This window comes from Aptenodytes patagonicus, chromosome 16 (assembly GCF_965638725.1).
Source record: "Aptenodytes patagonicus chromosome 16, bAptPat1.pri.cur, whole genome shotgun sequence".
Classification (NCBI taxonomy): Eukaryota; Metazoa; Chordata; class Aves; order Sphenisciformes; family Spheniscidae; genus Aptenodytes; species Aptenodytes patagonicus.
The window spans coordinates 14,193,529-14,206,142 of NC_134964.1; the positions used below are offsets into that span (position 1 = coordinate 14,193,529).

A 12,614-nucleotide genomic window follows, 5' to 3' on the forward strand; every position below is an offset into this window, starting at 1 on the left:
ATTTAACCAATTAACTTTCACAGGCTCGAATAGAGGAACTGGAGGAAGAAATTGAGGCTGAACGTGCAATCCGTGCAAAGACTGAAAAGCAGCGAGTTGACCTCTCCAGGGAGCTAGAGGAGATCAGCGAGCGCCTGGAGGAAGCAGGAGGGGCTACCACAGCTCAGATTGAGATGAACAAGAAGCGTGAGGCAGAATTTCAGAAGATGCGTCGTGACCTCGAAGAGGCCACGCTGCAGCACGAAGCCACGGCTGCCGCCCTGCGGAAGAAGCATGCGGACAGCACAGCTGAGCTTGGGGAGCAGATCGACAACCTGCAACGAGTGAAGCAGAAGCTGGAGAAGGAGAAGAGTGAGCTGAAGATGGAGATTGACGACTTGGCCAGTAACATGGAGTCTGTCTCCAAAGCCAAGGTTGCTGCACAGGAAGAAACATTTCTCATCACTACCATTGTTCTTCTGAACAATTAGATGAGCTGAAGGATATGCTTTCTATCTCTTAACAGAGCAATCTGGAAAAGATGTGCCGAGCTCTTGAAGACCAGTTCAGTGAAGTCAGAACCAAAGATGATGAACATATGCGACTAACTAATGATCTGAACACGCAGAAAACACGTCTACAGACTGAGAATGGTGTGTCCCTAGATGAAATGTAATAGTCCTGTGCCAAGTACTTAAATATGCTGCCTGAATGCCTGTGTATTTTGTAACATATTCATCACTGGGTGATCTGAACAAAACTCAGACTGTAGAATTTCTTTCTGGTGGCAGTCATAGAAACTCAACCCAGGGAAACATAAAACCAAAACAAAAGAAGCACTGTAAATCAAAATGAATGTGTGATTTTGTGGTCAGTTCATCCCCTTTCCTTTGATGCCAGCACAACATCTCTCTTTGATAGCTTTTTCCTACTGGTGGGAATGAAATTGCTACTCTCCCTTCATTTTACCACATTATATCTTGTAATCACTTTCCATATGGCTAGCTCTTCTCATTTGTATGTTTTATGTCTCATATCTCTGTCTAAAAAAAATAAACATTTTCTCGTTAGGTGAACTTACTCGGCAATTGGAGGAGAAGGAGTCCTTGATTTCTCAGTTGACTCGAGGCAAACATGCTTTCACTCAGCAGACTGAAGAGCTGAAGAGGCAACTAGAGGAAGAAAATAAGGTGATTGGTTTTAATTTGGACCAACAAATTGTAAAATAAATCAATGAGCTAAAACAATAAATGACATTTCTCCTCAGAGAAAGGTGGAGACATCAGAACAGTGAAACTTTTGAACTTTGCCTTGGAGTATAACACAGAGAAGAGACATTAGAAATGAAATAAGGAAGACAGTTTAATTCCTTCTCATCATGCTTTCTGAAGTTCAAAAACATAAGAGAAGTGAATGAAAATAGCTCAGTGTGCATACCTTTCTGCTACAGGAAATCCCTGAGGCAAAGAAAACAGCAGCAGCCAAACAAAGGAAAGAGAGCAGGAGTGCAGGCATACCCAGGGTTAGATATGACAAGACAGTTCAAAGTTTCTTCCACTTTCAGATAAACACCAAACTCTACCTGAAAAGCTTACAGGGAAACTTCCTGAGACATAACTCCCACCTTGTCTGTTGCTGGATTTCTGGTGTCTTTGCCTGAAGCACTTGCTGCAGATGTGTTTGAGAGGCAGTATCCCAGACAAGATGGACAAGCGCCTGATCTTGTTTAACAACATCAAGTCTGAACACACAGAGTTCCTAATGTTACTCACTTTGCTCCTTCTGTTACTCTAGCAACTGTTGCACATGGGCAGTGAGATGTGGAGTTTTTATCAAAATACAGTAAAAAAATCCAGTCACAAATTGTTAATGTTTTGACAATTTGTATAATTTTAACTACCCAGGCCAAGAATGCGCTGGCCCACAGCTTGCAGTCTGCTCGCCACGACTGTGACTTGCTCCGGGAACAATATGAGGAGGAGCAGGAAGCCAAGGGGGAGCTGCAGCGCGCCCTGTCCAAGGCCAACAGCGAAGTGGCCCAGTGGAGAACCAAATACGAGACGGACGCTATTCAGCGCACGGAGGAGCTGGAGGAGGCAAAGTACGTGGAGGGATGGTCTGGAGCAAGTAGGAGGATATTTAAGTATGAATGTGAGAAGGAACTGGAGGAAACCAGAATATGCTTGTATTGGGAATATGCAGAGCAGTGTGTTTTGTAATGTGTTAGGAGTGAAAAGTGGAGTGGAGGTTTAAAGGAGGAGAAGGAGTAGAGGCTTGGGAGTGTCTACAGAAAGGCGAATTCCAGTGCATTAACTATGGAGTTAATCATAGTAGTTGAAAAATCACATTCTTTACACTGGCAATATTGAAAGTGTGTTTCTGGTTCCTCTCCACATTGGTATAGTCTACCCCTTGGGTAAGTACTCTCCCAGCCTATGCACCACTCCAGCGTGCTGTGTCATCCCAGGCTCCTACCAATGCTCTCTGTTCACACCGTCACAGCTTTCTGTTGCTTTCTCTGCCCCTCTTCCCCATGCCAAACTCCCTTCCTGTCCATTTTCTGAGAACGTCAGAATTTTCCTTCTCTCAGCGCTGATTTTCTCATCCTGCAGAAAGAAGCTTGCTCAGCGCCTGCAGGAGTCAGAGGAGCAGATTGAGGCTGTCAACTCAAAGTGTTGAGACTGGAGAAGACAAAGCAGAGGCTGCAGGGGGAAGTGGATGACCTCATGATTGACATGGAGAGGTCGAACACAGCCTGTGCAGCATTTGATAAAAAGCAGAGGAATTTTGACAAGGTTCATTTAAAGAGCCTGCCAGATCTGAACATTGTTAGACATTTGATAGGCCAGGCCAAATTCTGAAATTATGAAAGTTCTGCACTCACAGTAAGATAAATTACATTTTATGCAAAGCAAAGCTATGGTAAGGAGCACAGAGCAGGACATATAGTAATGATAATGTCACAGCGTGAGTAACCCCAGATGACCACAGCAAACAATAAAGTAGCTTTCTGATAGTTTTAAAAAGCATGAAGTCTTCACAAGGGAGATTGGGAGGATCCATATCTAGTCTTTGATCAAGCAGACTGAGCAAGTATTCGCATGCAAGCTAGCAAGCCCTGACTTTCACCTGGTGCTAAGCCTGCCAGCCTTGTATTTGGGTTAGGCAGAGCCTCAGACTCCTTTACACAGTTCCAGCCTTCACTGCCTTTAATAACATTTAAAAGAATCAACACTGTTTGACCCAGTGAAGTTGCACAGCCCTGTGCCTTGGCCTGGCCTTGTGTGAGTGAATTAGGTGAATGTGCTAAAAAAGATGCCCCACAGGGCTGTGGTATCAAACTCAGGAGACAATCGGTACAACGTGATCTTTCCTTGTGGGCTGGGTGCAAGACCACTGACTCCTGCAGTAATAAAAAGGCTCACACAGCCTCATTCAGACTAACCACATTGTGTCCAGGCTGGTGTCAAAGCAAACTCCTGCCTGAGAGCTTGGGGTATGCACTGGTGCTGGCTGAAGAGGATAATTTAAGTAGTTTCCACCAAAACAGACAGAGTATGTATCACAGTGAATTGATTGTCACAGGCAGAGAACAGTCCAAAGCAAAAGACTGTAAGACAGGCCATGCCTCTTGGGTTCTTGTCCTGTAAACGTGCAGAGACAGCAGTGTTGCAGAATGGGTCTTTCTTATGCTCCTGTCACTCCAGGTGCTGGCTGAATGGAAGCAGAAGTACCAGGAGAGTCAGGCTGACCTGGAAGCTGCCCGGAAGGAGTCTTGCTCTCTTAGCACTGAGATCTTCCAGATGAAGAATGCCTATGAAGAAATGCTTGACCAGGCTGAGACTGTCAGACGGGAGAACAAGAACCTCCAGCGTAAGTTCAGATCTCTATCAGCTGAGATCCACCATGAGTCCTAAGATGCTTCCGTGTTTCTGGTCTACCAGAGCTCTGCCTCTTCCCAGGGTTTTGTTCTTTACGATTTTCCCACAAAGCTCAGCTTAGGTGACTTTCTTTCCTGTTCAGCTGATCACAAAGTCATCTGTAAGCACATGCCTACAGCTTATTACAGCATCTTACCTCCTCATGGTATTCCCCCTCCTTCACAGCATTATAATCCCATTCATGGATAGGGACCAAATTAATTGAATGGACAGAAATGATGATGAAACCAGATACTCATTTTTTTCAGATTATTTCAGTCACTGCCATTAGAAAAAATCTGCAGGGCTGTTGTCTATCTCCTGATTATTGGAGGACCATGCAGCTGTGGCACAACAGATTGGCATTTAGTAAGCAAACTAACTGTATAAAGGAAACACAACTCAGTTCCTTTTTGTGAGCTGATTGATCCCTGGGGAGTATCAGAGGATAAAGAGAGCAATCAAACAGGACTGTCTCTGGAGATGTAATTTCACTAACCAGAGGAAGTTGACATTATTCTCTGAGCTCACTCCAGTTGGTCCCTCTCATTTTCAAATTGCACACTGAACTGGAAATAGCAGGTAATCAGAAATAAAGATTGCACATGAGACAAGACCTATTATTTCTCCTCACTGCTGCATCACATTACATCATTATCTGTTCCGTCACTCCCATTGCCAAGCAGCAATTGCAGGTGCCATTGACAACATTATCTAAGATGAGTTGAGTGTGTGTTTTCTGTGTTGCAGAGGAAATTTCTGATCTGACTGAACAGATTGCTGAATCTGGAAAAGCTAATCATGGACTGGAGAAAGCAAAGAAACAAACTGAGCAAGAAAAGTGTGACCTTCAAGCAGCATTAGAAGAAGCAGAGGCAAGTGTCCTGAATAAGGGGGCTTGTTTTTAGAGAGATCATGAATGGAGATTTTATATTCCTGTTTATCCTGATACTGTCACAAAGGTGCAGTATGAGAGCACAAGCAGACCAAATAGCATAAGGACTGCTCCTCTCCCATACCAACGTGGCATTCCTTGCTGTGCTATCATGCACAAAAAAACTCAGTCCCAGACTAAAATTAAGCTCATTTTGCACCACCTGTTCGAATTTGCTTCTGTGAAAGTCTGAAAAAAGGTCATTTGTATTTCAAAACTCTGACAATTTTTGTTTTCTAGTCAAATTAATCAAGGGTGTTTTCAGAGCAGGTCTAATCCATACTTAAAAGTCTTCTCGATGTCACCTCCTGTTCAAAGAAAGCTGAATGCTGAAGAGAATTAAGATTATATTTCTTCAGTTCCTCCACTTTCAATGAATGGGAGTCAGTAAGACATTCAAAGAGGAGTCAGTTCACAGGACATCAGTTCTGATGAACATGGAGAGGTTGCTGGGGATAAGCTGAATCTTGGAGGTGCCACTGGTACACTGACGTGTTCTGCTGACACAGGCTGCATACCAGGTCCCACAATTCCATGATTTCTCAGTCTTCCGTACTGTCTTTGGCTATCCCTCAGCTCTTCATAACTTTAAATCTTACTTTTTTCCCATTCCATGCCAGATTGCAGCTCCTGCAGTACCCTCTTGTCTGGGTTCTGCCTTTTGTTCCCTATCTGCCCTGACTGCCTCTTGGAAAAGCTTTTTTAATTCTGTATGACCATATCTGATTCTCCACAAAATGTCTTTGAGAGCATTTCATGGAGCTGCCCATGGTATACCTAGGGCATAGCTCAAACACAGAAACACAGAATTAACTTAGGTTGGAAAGGATCTCTGGAGGTCTTTAGTCCAACCTCCTGCTCAAAGCAGGGCTAACTTCAAAGTTACATTAGGTTGCTCAAAGCCTTGTCTAATTGGTCTTTACAATTTCCAAGGATGGAGAATTCATAGTATTGCTGGACAACCTTTTCCAGTGTGGCATCATTCTCATGGGAAAACATTTTTATCCTTATATGCAGTCAGGATTTCCCTTGTATCAACTTGTGACTGTTGCCTTTTGTCTTTTTGCTGTCCAACACCAAGAAGAGCCTCACCTTATTTTCTCTGTAACTCCCCTTAGGTAGAAAAAGAAGTAAAAAAACCCACAAAAACGGACACATCTCTAATCTTTAGATCTCACTAGATGGGCAGGCAGTAGGAGCAAGAGTTATAGTGGCCATGCAAATCCATCTGCTCTAATTCATGCATCTAAATGTCATCAGCCTAATCCTGAATTAGTCACCATAGGCTCATTCTAGAATCAAAAAGGAGAAATAGGCATCTCTGGAGGGTCTGTTCTTAAAAGGGATGCCGAGGCTACATCAACTGTTTCATTCTCTGGATGTGCTTATTTCTGTCCACTGGTTCTAAAGACCCAGCCTCAGGCTTTTAACGCCTAGACATCTGAAGCTAGATGATATGAGTATCAGAGGGAAAAGGCTGTATGGAAGGGGAACATGCTCACACAGTCGCTGGGGTGGGACTAAGTGCAGAGCCCCTAAGCAGAATTCAGCATGGAGATGCAAGATAAGGCAAGCTTCTTCTGAGCATGAGGCTTAGCTGTCCTGTTTTATGTTTTCACATGTTTTATTATCTCTGCAGTGTCAACATAGCCCTCAGTGCCCAAACCTTGTGGTATTGGAGGCATTTTCCTACGGAGTCTTATTCCTAAATTACTGATTAATATCCAGCTGAGGTATAATGACTCTTGTGTATGGAAATAGCAGTCAGCTTTTTCAGCGTTAGGCCTTTTCTAAAGGTCCACAGTAAGGCAAATATATCTGCGTTACTGGCTGCAAAGTGTCAAAATTCTGCACAGGCATTTCCCAGTAATGGACACTACAGAGGCGAATGATATCTTTTCAACCCTGCCAGGGCTCTTTGGAACATGAAGAGGGAAAAATCTTACGTGTTCAGCTGGAGTTGAACCAGGTGAAGTCAGAGGTTGATAGAAGGAGTGCGGAAAAAGATGAGGAAATTCAACAGCTGAAGAGGAATCACCAGAGGGTATTAGAGTCTATGCAGACCACGCTGGATGCTGAGATCAGAAGCAGAAATGATGCTTTGAGGCTGAAAAAGAAGATGGAGGGAGATCTGAATGACATGGAAATACAGCTGAGCCATGCCAACTGTCAGGTAGCAGAGACACAGAAGCACCTCAAAGCTATGCAAGCGCAACTCAAGGTAGGGACCACAAGGGCTACTGTCCTACAGGTCTTTGCCACTCACTCTGCTTGCCTCTGAGTCTCACGGTGCTTTCACCTTCAAAGGATTCCCAGCTCCATTTGGATGATGCTTTGAGAGAGAATGATGACCTGAAGGAGCAGCTTGCTATGGTAGGGTGTAGGAACAATCTGATGACAACAGAAATGGAGGAGATGCGAGCTGCTATGGAGCAGACAGAGCGAGCCCGGAAAGTTTCTGAGCAGGAGCTGACTGATGCCAGTGAGCGAGTGCAGCTTCTCCACTCACAGGTATTTGGTATCTCCTTTACAATAGGTATGTATGAGTGGCATGAAATGGTGTGGGAATGACCCGTCTTTGGACTGTCCCAACAGAACACAAGCCTCCTCAACACCAAGAAGAGACTGGAAGTGGACATTACTCATTTACAGAATGAAGTCGAAGACAGCATTCAGGAAGCCAGAAATGCAGAGGAGAAAGCAAAGAAAGCTATCACAGATGTGAGTCCTCTTGCCTGCCTCTCTTCCATTTTATACTACTGCAGTCATTTTTACATTTTAGAAAAGCAGCAATCAGGTGGAGGAGAACCAATTCTTCAACATCGGAACAGAAAATATTGGTGACACGCAGTCCCTCCCACATGGGCCTCACACAGCCTCTGCCCTACTGCTTGCCATGGAAGACCCCTTCAGTCTACGTCCTCTACTCATGTTCTGCTAGCAGTCTGTATCGAAGAGGCATCCTGTCTTCCCTTCTCCATACCCACATTCACTTTTGCTTCCAGGATAAATGTAATAGACAGGATAGAACAGATGGTAGCAAAATTGTAATAGGAAAAGAGTAGTCTGAACCAAGTCCTGTTTAGACACAGCACAGAAAAGCAGAAATTAAGACTAAAATCATACATGCTTCTATACAAATTCTAGACATGTAAGAAATAAAAAGAGAGAATAGATATGTTTAATTTAAACAAGGCTACAGTTCCACAGCATCAGAAGAAACAAATCTTAGGACTATCTAGGAAAGATATATGAAAATGAAACAGAAAATGGTTACACTATTGCTTCAAGTCATGGTGCGCCTGGGCCTGAAGTGCTGTGTCTAGTTCTGGTTGCCCGCCAGCAGCAGTGCTGCAGGTTCCCCTCTGCCCTCTGCCCTGTCACATTGGTGACAGCTATCCATCCCGGGTTCTGAAGATCTCAGCAGGCACAAGCTTTTCATTGTCGTTCGAGATACTTGGGGTCATTTCATTGGCAAAAACTGCTTAGGAGTCTGACTTTTTGGCAAATTTAGGCACCAAATGGCCAGATACTCAAAATCATTTGGGAGCCCAGAGATGCAGAGTGCTAGCTGGTGATACTTCAAGATGCCCCTAATTTCCACTGACTCTTAAAAAAGGAAACTTTGGTACTGAGTCATTTACGTGCCTTAATTATTTTTTTCTTGTCATCAACCCTGCCCGTTCTCCAAGGCACAGTAGTTTTAGAAATACAGATACTGAGAAACAGTGGTCTTCTTTATATGACAGACCCTTAGCACAGCCGTGAGCACTGACTGAGAATGTGGAGAGCCAGACACCAATGTGAAGCTGGGCATTGCTCCCAGGGAGAGCACAGAACTGCCAGGGATGGGGAGGCATATTCGTAACATAACTGTGCACTACAAACAGGCAGCCATGATGGCAGAAGAGCTGAAGAAGGAGCAGGACACCAGCGCCCACCTGGAGAGGATGAAGAAGAGTCTGGAACAGACGGTGAAGGACCTGCAGCACCATCTGGATGAAGCCGAGCAGTTGGCACTGAAGGGTGGAAAGAAGGAACTCCAGAAATTAGAAGCAAGGGTATGGTGAAGACTAGATTAGTCTAAGGTCAAGTTCCTGAGTGGGCCCTTAGTTGCTGGAACCTCTTGGGAAAGTTACAACAGGGACAACCCCAGGTATCTCCAGCAGGTTTGATGAGAGTTACACTGAGTAGTTGAACGTTGCACTGTGGGTGAAGAACTTGAGAATGACTTCATAAAAACTGAGTGGGCAAAAATGGTGGCAGATGAACATCAGGGTAGACATATATGGTAACTTACCCAGGGAAAAATAATTTAAAACATACTTGCTTGGGGACAAACTCGGAACTGGCAATTACAGCTCAGCCAGGAGATCTCAGTCTCATCCATGGCAGGCCTCAGAAACTGTTTGTTCAATGTGCAGTAGAAGCAAAAACCCAAAAGAGAAAAAATTTTGGGCTTCATTAGGAAAGGCACTGAGAACAAGACAGAGGCCATCACTTGCCACTGTATTAAATATACCATGTGCAGTTCTGGTCTCTACAACTCAAGAAGGACCTGACAGTTAGAGAAGCATCCAGGGAATGGCAGCTGAGCGGGTGGAGCCTTATGAGGAGAGACAAACAAGGCTAGGACTCTTCCGTTTGGAGAGGAGACGGCTGAGGGGAATGTGATCAGTTTACAGAATCATGACAGCAGTGACCAAGATGTATTCTGAATGGTTATTCATCAAAATGCACAATATGAGAAGTAAGGATACACGATGCAGATCAGGACATCTTCACCTGGAGATCAGTTTAAAAGAAATAAAAGGAAGTACTTTACAGAGTGGGCAGTGAAATTCTGGAACCTGCTGCCATGGGAGGCTGTAGAGGCAGCTGGTAGAAGGTTCAAAAAGGGATTAGAAATCAGCAGGTTTATAGACAAACTTAAGGGAACAGGCACAGATATGCCACCTTACACCTCTAATCTAATGACTGTGGAAGCTGGACAAGTGTGAGGGTAGTAGACAGCAGCCAGGTTTCCATGCTGTCCCTAAATAGTATATGCTGCTGCCTCTCCCAGAGGAGGAACCATTTGCCTGACCCACTTACTGTTCCAAAATACAGCACAACTGACTGGGAATTAGGTGCTCTTGGCTTTGAAAGGAAATATCCACACAGAAATAAAAACATTGGTGTCCAGGTTTGACTTATGTAGACTGCAGAAGAGGCATGGAGCTTTGGGAGGTTGTTAAGGACTATTCATGAGGATGAGCTGGACTCGAAGATTACAAATGCAACAGATTTTCCCCATTTACCCGGTGAACATTGACAGAACCCTCCCTTCCCTGTTTCAATTTCCTCTTCTCTGTCAGATTTAAGCCTAGTTTTGACTATAAATGCCCCAGGTATGTACAGCTAAGTTCCTTCTATAAATAACTATGGATTCACACACTATGTCAATACTAATATAGCATGGTGAGCAGTTTTTAGCTAGTCTAGCCCCAGAAGCAGCTGCAGGAAGCCGCCCTGCACTGCCGCTTTCTCTGCAACCTTAGTCCGCAGAACCCTGGTTCCCAGGATCCTACACCGGATCAGCAGCCATTCTTTGGCAGCTTGCTGTCTTCACCATGATACTGTGTTTCAGATTAATGAGTTAGAAAACGAGCTTGGTGCTGAGCAGAAACGAGGAATAGAGTCACTGAAAGGTGCTCGCAAGTATGAACGAAGGCTGAAGGAGCTCACTTACCAGGTATTTCAAATCCTCTGCCCTCTTACGTGCATCACCTTGGTCCATCTTCCGAGGCTGACTTGATTTTCACTTCCCACAGTCTGAAGAGGATAAGAAAAATATTCTCCGGCTCCAGGACCTGGTGGACAAGCTGCAGTTAAAAGTGAAAGCATACAAGAAACAGGCTGAGGAAGCTGTGAGTGCAGGACTCTTTTTAAGTCTTTGTGGGCCCTGGGTGGAGATTTCCAAAAGGTCTGGGCTCCCAAGTTCATTAAAATAATTGAATACTCAGTTTGATAGGGCAGCTATGGCCACTGCCTTTGAATACTCCTTACCTCGTAAAGACTTATGGCTCACAACAGGGCAAGCACAGCTGTAATTATCCTGGAGTTGTTGCACTTTTGGAGCCACACTACCTAATTTTCCCAGCTGGAACTGAGCAGGACTAATTGTTCTGTCCCCAGCTGAGTGCTCGTGTTGTTGACAGTACTAGACAGAAATGCACAGAGCGCTGGCAATGCAGGGATGTAGCTGTGAGGCTAACTCGTAGGTGATGTTACTGTGGCGCAGCCATAGGGTGTTTGGTTAACGGTAACAGGGCAATGTCAGTTTGTGTCCATGTCACTGGTGGCACTGCATGACTTTCAGGAAGAACAGGCAAACACTAATCTCTCACGATGCCGCAAGACCCAGCACGAGCTGGAAGAGGCTGAAGAACGAGCTGATATTGCTGAATGTCAGGTTAACAAGTTGCGAGCCAAAAGCCGTGACATTGGAGGACAGGTGAGTTGGAGGGCTGCAGAGAAGGACCATTCCTATGGAGCAAATACCACAAAGATCTCTGCCCAAACACCTGGCAGCCACAGCTGTATTCCTCCCACTCTTGCACTGGACTGTCTTCATAAAAGAAGGCCAGAAATTGGCACTTACTCAAAACCAGTGGGTTTTGAAAGTCCTTTTGGTGCTTCCCAAGAGACAGACCAGATACGATCGACTCTTAAGAATCCAGGTCTTTCAGCAGAATTGGGAGATACTGGTTCTTTGCCAGTAATATGGCAGAACATTTGCAATAGCCACAGATCTGAAGCAACCCCACAAATAATTCAATTGTTCCAATAACCTCTACATTATCTTCCTTTTTTATATTTAGAAATCAGAGGAATGAGGTCCCTGACCAGAGCTGCAGCAGGCTCCCTTACGATATAGACTTCTGTACATCCAACAGAGATACTCATTACTTGCTTCAAGTAACTAGGTGTGCAGGTAACCCGGTCATATTTAGCCAACCCTAAGTAGAAGCTGTGAGAAATAAAAATAAACCTGGGAGACTGGTGACTGTAAGGACTATCAATTTGTTATGAGATTGACAGTGAGCATTTGTGAATGGATGTAGCAGGTATGGCAGCAGTTCCCAAAGTCCAGGTTATGTCCTATGCAGGGAAAAGGGTTCCCAGGGCAATGGGAACGCACTCCTCAATTGTTCTCCACAGTTTCAACTTTCATGCTTGAGAGAAGGTAACAGTTAAATAGGAAAAATACAGAAAAGATCTCTCTGTAAGGCTGTAACAGTACCTGTGACTTGAACTGCTCCCTTCTTCTGCCTTTGCAGTCCATGGCATAACTCTGTGGGGACGGGGAGAGCATCTGCTCCAGACAGCGCATGTGTGTGGGGATCTGCCATGAGTGGAAAGAACGGGTGGGGATCAGCACCCTACACCGTGTGTGTGCGTGCCTGTGTGCTGTGGGATGGGTTGTGTTTGTGGAAGGGAGGGAAAAGGAGGGCATCTGCGCCATGCAGGGGGGGTGGATCTGCTCCATGCAGTGTGTGTGGGGGGGGATGGGTGGATCTGCTCCATGCAGTGTGGGGGGGGGGTGAATGGGTGGATCTGCTCCATGCAGTGTGTGTGTGGGGGGATGGGTGGATCTGCTCCATGCAGTGTGGGGGGGGTGTGAATGGGTGGATCTGCTCCATGCAGTGTGTGTGGGGATGGGTGGATCTGCTCCATGCAGTGTGTGTGGGGATGGGTGGATCTGCTCCATGCAGTGTGTGTGTGGGGATGGGTGGATC

The 12,614-nt window shown here is 45.1% G+C and overlaps 1 pseudogene; it reads left to right on the plus strand.

Annotated features, from left to right (window-relative positions):
- LOC143168050 (myosin heavy chain, skeletal muscle, adult-like) overlaps window positions 1-12,167 on the plus strand; it is a 34,921-nt pseudogene extending 22,754 nt beyond the window's left edge.
- Window positions 12,168-12,614: the final 447 nt, after the last annotated feature.